Source organism: Juglans regia, chromosome 3 (assembly GCF_001411555.2).
Source record: "Juglans regia cultivar Chandler chromosome 3, Walnut 2.0, whole genome shotgun sequence".
NCBI classification, from domain to species: domain Eukaryota; kingdom Viridiplantae; phylum Streptophyta; class Magnoliopsida; order Fagales; family Juglandaceae; genus Juglans; species Juglans regia.
The window spans coordinates 31,685,825-31,692,924 of record NC_049903.1 but is presented as its reverse complement, the minus strand read 5'-3'; positions in this window follow the sequence as shown (position 1 = coordinate 31,692,924).

Here is a 7,100-nt window from a genome sequence, read left to right as displayed (position 1 = left end):
ATTATAGGAGAAACATGGGTTTATGCCAATTAATTTAGTGGATCCAAAATCTTATTTTTAGTAATATAGATGTGTCTTGGACCTTTGATTTATTTTTAGTAATATATATGAGAGTGGCTAAGGACCATGAGTTATCCATTTTTACACCATCCAATATTTGTCTAACACATGTATTTCTTAGAAATTTTACAATAGAACTGGGTGTAAAAAAAAAACCTATGTAAATCTCGCTTCACTCTTCCCCTCTCTCTCTCTCTCTCTCTCTCTCTCTCTCTCAAGTCGATGGCTACCATAGATCTCCCTCCTCGAAACCGAAAAATAGATCTTGTGTACTAAGTAGGATCTTGCAATTAGGGTTCCGTCGAAGGCAAAATAGGATTCTATCGAAGGCTCAATTAGGGATAAAGGAGAGGATTTTGTCAGAGGAGCTAGGGGGAGAAAAGGGAGAAGAAAGGGAGTAGGGAGAAGAAGAAAGAGAAGGGTTCTGTTGGGGAGTCGAGGGATTGGACAAGAAAATGGGAGAAATTCAGTAAAACATACACACAATTTGTTGCTTACGTGTCAAAAAATAATTTGAGGGTGTAAAACACTTAAAACTGGAAGCCGTTTGAAGATAAACTCACACACACACATACATGTTGGATGATTAATTAGGTAGGTGATTGTGATGGACTCCAAAGGTAGGGTGGGTTTTGATTCATACACGACATATTTAGTAAGAAAAAAGAAAAAGTAAAAATTTATGTATGACGTATGATATGTGGAGATGATAAATAAAATTTTTTAATATAAAAATATTATTAATATGAGTAATGGACAAAATTAAAACTTATAAACAAGAGCTTTGAACATAAGACGTGATAAGAAATGGTTTCTTATCACCATTTAAAAGAAGTAGCACTGATCATAATATAGATAGAGTTTGTGGATTTAGTATGAATTGGTGGGTAGGTAGAACATTTCATATGGTTTGGCTTTAATTGGTTCTAACATTAATTGGTCCATCTGGTGACAGATACTATACATGCATGTCATGATACGTGTCACTCGGTGGATTGATCAAATAGCTAAGTTAAGTCATAAATCAATTACTTGCATGTGATCCAATGATTACACATGTCAATAGCCTTTTGGTATGAATCATGGGAGGTTGAGACCATCATCTTGTCCAAATTTGTAGATCTACTATCATGATTTTGACATTTCATTAAAAAATATTTACTTTTTTTGAAATATTTTTAAAATTTTTAATTTTTAATATATTTTTTTAAAAAAAATTAAATAAGTAGATAGATTGATGGGATGTGAATATGTCATGATATCGACAAAACGAACAAAGTACTAGAATTTGAAGAACTTTACAGCTAGATTAATATTATTCGATCGATCGGCCAGAATAGTTGAGCAGATAATCAGGATAAGCTGCAATGAAGTGAAGTTGGCAGACCAGCAGAGAAGGAAGACCATTGAATGTCTTGTAAAACAGTAACATGAGTAGCCGAACTTCCACTGCGGCCTCATGCATAACCCACCCCACCTTTTTGTTGTTCTTTTTATACGACGAAACATCGTCCAGATCTCAGTGTCAGGCTGTAACGGGAACGGTCCATGATCACCAACACGCTTTTGCTCGAGCGTGGTATATATATCCAATTATTTAAGAAGAAGGAAAAAAAAAAAAAAAAAAAAAAAATCTTTTCCACTATTTGTAAGATCTAATGGACGTGACAGAAGGCTAATTTCGACAGACATAATAGTTCCTTTTAATATATAATTGAAGCCGTGAGTGGTGGTAATTAAAGTCGGTGCATGCCCTTCAGGCTTCAGTGGTGTCCAGATGGGCATGCAGTACTGTGAAGTTCATACTTATTATTATTTATTTCTTTTTTGCTTTGCTACCATTATTTATGCAGTACGTTCACCATCTTCTTCTTCGCCCGCTGTCTGCTTTATCTCTCTCTCTTTTTCTTTTTTTTTAAAGCTTTCTGCGTTAAGTGGGCAAGCCTTGCCTGAACTTTTTTGCTCTTCTGCTGCCTAGAATGAAGAATCCTTTCCTTTTTCTTTCCGCTGTGGAAAGAGATAATTGGATGTGATTTGGTTGAATCCCACCCCGAAATCTATCATTTTATGCTCCACTTTTCATTAGTCCAAATGCTTACCGGCCCTAATAAAGGTCGTTCATATGTCCCGCACCTTCTCACATGCAAACGATCGATGCTACTAACATTCTAGACATATATATATATATATAGAAAGAGGAATGCTATATCACACACCACTGTACATTACACTCTCCACACAGTTTACATAGTCTTTTTTTTTTTTTTTTCACCCCAGCATGTTAGGTGTGCTGGGGCTTCTTCACACAGTAGAGTGTGAAGAAGATTTTTTCTATAGAGGAATAGTACCTACACTTTTCAGATTGATTTTGTTATTTTTTTTTTAAATTCAAATTTTAAATTTTAAATTTTATAATTTTTATCATATTAATAACTGATACTTAAAGAAGTAAATTTTTTATCAATTTTTCTTAAATATATTTAATATTTTTTTATGAATAAATATAAATAGAAGTCACTATTGAGAGTATCCATTTTGTACATATGATGTTGTATCATCTAGACCACACATCTTTTCAAATGAGTGTTGGGAACAATCAACTAGAAGCAGCTACGCAGTGAGTGTAAAGTGTGCACTGCTAAGTGACTTCTCTCTAACATTACTATTTTTTTATATATAAATGTTAGAAGACATACCAACCATATTTGCTATGCATGCAAATGGAGGGGGATCATGAGGCGTGCAAGCTATATTATTTTATGATGAATTGTATTGGATTGAAGAAGGTAATTTATGGGTTTCGAATGCAATGAAGAGGAAAAATGATCAGAATATATTGATCAAGCTAATGATCAATTTGGGGAGGCCAAAAGCTAATCATCAAACATAGCTAAGAGAAATATTATATATTAATATAGCTATGTTTTATTATTAACTCAACGAAAAATCATTAATAAAAGAGAATTATGTACGTACAAGAACATGATAATCCAGTTGAAATAAAAGGTGCATGAATATGTATGTATTTTTTCTCATCTTCTTCCAATTGATCCAATCGATATCCTGTCTTATTCGATCATATAGGTTAAGAACGTGGAGCATCATTATTGCATCTGGAAAAGATGCACATGGTGATCACGGGATCATCATCCGCTACCTCTTGAATAATTATCATCTACGTGAAAGGGGCAGGCGCTAGCTCGTTAATTACTCTTTAATTTGCTACACTATGGCTTGCTGGTTAAGGCTTCAGGTACTAAGAAACGAAATTAAAACATAAGGAGGTCTCGTGAGAGTACTTTGGGGGCGATAATATCGAGAAACATGTCTCCTTGATTAGCGCGATTAGATTAAATATGGGATTTAAGATTGCGGTTTTAGCCTTTTGATAGTGTGTGTCTGGCTGTCCATGAATTGAAGAGTTAACGGAGATTCTTAATTTTTGAAATGTTTGACCATATGTCCCCCCAATTAGCAGCTACCACTTTGACTAACCCCAACCAATTAACCACAACCTTTCCATTTCGGCTGCCATTTTGTCACTACTACTCTTAACTGGAATCCATACTGATCACTGAACCTAAATATTATTAATATATTACTTAAAAAAATCAATTAAAAAAAAAAAAAAACCCATCTTTGTTGAAAGCTAATTGCCATGTTAAAATTATATAGATGCCAAGTTATTATTATTTTGTTTTTTTACTAAAATCGATGAAAATATGGTAGGCCAGGGGCCACCTCCCGTTATAATTACGACAATATTGTTTCCGACGTCGACACCAAAGCAAGATAGTACAATCATTAAAAAAAACAAAAAAAGGTTGTTAAAACGTCTTTCAACAGGCTACGAAAGGGTGGTCAACCTAGAGATTTGATCGATCTCGAATATGTCTCTCGACATATCTGTACGTACGTACTGCAGTGTTAGCTTTAGGTTAAAGATAATAATAAAATTACTTAAATATATATAAAAACTACTATTAGGAGACTTTTGGATTCGCAAGTCATCTCAGCTCATCTCAACTCATCTCACTACTATTCATTACTATTCAGCAACTTTAACTCACAAATCTCACTACTATTCACAACTTATCTCATTACTATTCACAATCCATCTCAAGTCATCTCAGTTCATCTCAAGTCATCTCAAGTCATCTTTGAATCCAAACGTCTCCTTAAGATTATCTATTTTACACACATGATGTGACATCATCTAGATCATACATTTTCTTAAGTTAGTATTAAAAACAATCAATTAAAAACAACTATACAGTAAGTATAAAGTGTGTATTACTATAGTAACTTTTTTCTAACATAACTCTTTACTATTCTTTTTATTTCTCTTTAAATTTGGATTGAAAATCTAAAAAGTAAACTTTTTACATAATTTAAAGAAAATAAATTTAATTAATCTATATAATTTAATTAAAAATAAATTTAATTTTATAAAAATTGAATCAAATAATTAATTTATAAATTTAATTAAAACTTCAAAAAGTAAAAGAATGTTAATTTTTATTAAATTAAATTTATTTTTAATTTAAATTACATAACTATGTTGGTTGATTGAATTTATTTTCTTATATATTATGCAAGAAATTTATATTTTTAAATGTTTAATCCTGATTCAAATAATAAAAAGAAAAATAAAATTGAATAATAAAATAGTAGTAAAAAATGTATAAAATTATCATTACCCAATTTACAAACGCTGGCTTAATTTTACTGTTGTGTTATATAAATGATGGTGACAAAGTTGTGCATTTAATTAATATCTCCTTGAAGCTTTAGGCCTTTGTTCTTATTTGCAGTGCAGCTTGGACATTGACGTCCGCTGAAATGACATCAAATTAATAAGTCGTTGGAGTTGAATTTACGTTTTATGTGACAATCACATGAGCACTAGCTGCTTGCCAAGCCTAACAAAAAACTGGGGCAGTGGACTGGAAGATAGTACCAAGTTTTTTAAGTGTCGATCATTAATTTCTTTTAGGTCTTATGTTTATATATTAATGATGAGAAATGCCACAAGTCCTCTGCTCTTGTATAAAAAAATAATTAGAAATATATTTGCAAGGTTGCACAGCTTAAACTTAGGAGAAATGATACTTGCAGTCGTGAGTATGTAACTGCCGTATAATCACTTTTAAAAAATGAATAAATATAGAACTCATATAAAAAAATTAATTTTTTAATAGTGAACCCTAGACTACACGACCATTGTATACTTTACGACTGCATATAACATTACTCTAAACCTATATCTAACATTACTGTTTAATGAAATAACTTTACATTAGTCGCCTTGTAATCCCTCTTTGTTGCCTAGCGCAAAATACTACGTACGTACTATGACATGATGCCTGTTGGATGAATGGGCCAGATGGGTCCATACAAACACATGGCCCAACTTTTGTAGGTTTGAAAGCGCAATCTCATTGAAGATATCTGACTATCTCACCCAACCCTAATGATGAATAAGAGAAAAGAATATGGGTTATTAAGGAAAAAATCTATATAATCTATTACTATTCAAATTTTACACAAGACATAACCTCCACACATCATATTTTTTTAATTTTTATTATTTTTTTCTTTTATCAAATATTTAATATATAAATAATGAATAGAAAAATTAAATTAGTTTTAAAAGAATAAGAATAAACTAAAAAAAATTTAAAAATTTAAAAAAAATATGATGTGTAACGATTAGGAAAGTTGTGTAGCATCGCTCGTTCTTGAGAGAGAGATGTATATAAAATTTTAAGATGATGGGAAAGGCGGCATAGAGATATATTTGATGTGGCGAGGCGAAAAGGCGAAGGGCATTTTATGTGAACGGACGCATGATACACTCATTTAATGACATGAGATCATCATAAAACACTGCCCATTTATGATTTACCCCAAACTAAAAGGGTAACTTAACAAGGGGATCATTTACGTTGTGTTTGGTTGTTCAACCAAATTCAACTCCTTTCAATTGGTCTTAAATTAATTATTGATGTGATTCACCACTTTTTCAACATCTCATAAAAAAATTAAACTCATCTCAACCTACTTCGTACATTTAATCTAAAAATTTAAACTAATCTCAACCTAAAAAAAATTAAACTCATGGAACCATATAATACTACTATTCACAATTCAACAACACTTAACTCATCCCAACATCTAAATGTAGCCTTAATGCAACACAAATTAAAGCATCAATTAATGCAACCCAATGGCCCGTGATACATAAAAAAAAAAAAAAACAAAACAAAAAAGCTCCACTACCAAGGTCTTCTCACGCTGACACTCCCAACAAGACTTCTTTATTTCTTGTGAGCTAATCCATGATCCATCCAACCGAAGAGAAGGTTGTTGATATCGAAAACTATACCAACATTATTACTTAGATGCATGATACATCTTTGCACTCTTATAACTAGAGCATGATTTGTTTATGTTGGGATATAGGCTAGATATAGTTCCTACTTAATTCAATACAAGAAAAATGAGTATTTATGATAAGTTATTTGTGATGAAAATGACTATTTGTGATAAGAATATATTCAGTTTGATAGAAAATAATCATTTTAACAAAAAAATAACTGATCACAAATAAGTAGTTTTCTTACCGTAATTACATTCCACACTAACAGAACAATTTAATCTATAGTTTGCAAATTAAAAAGCGATGAGATAAGGTAAACACATGTATGGTAAATAAAGTAAAAGCCACGAAGACAAACAAAAGAGGCTACAAAAGAGGGCTATGATCAGTCTATGACATGTGTAGAGGTCACAGATTTCTCCTATTTTTATATTTTCAAAAGAACTCTAAGATTATATGTAAATCATTTTACTTCTTTTAAAAGGGCAATTGGCAATTATATATGTGCTTGCCGTCTGGGTTGCTTGCTAGAGACCAGATGAACAGAGGTTTATATGACTAGTCGAGCAAAGCCCAAATTATGCATGCTACTGTACGTTATGTAGGGATAGATAGTAATTCATTGTTCTGCATGGCCTGTTTGACAAAGGCCTGAGTC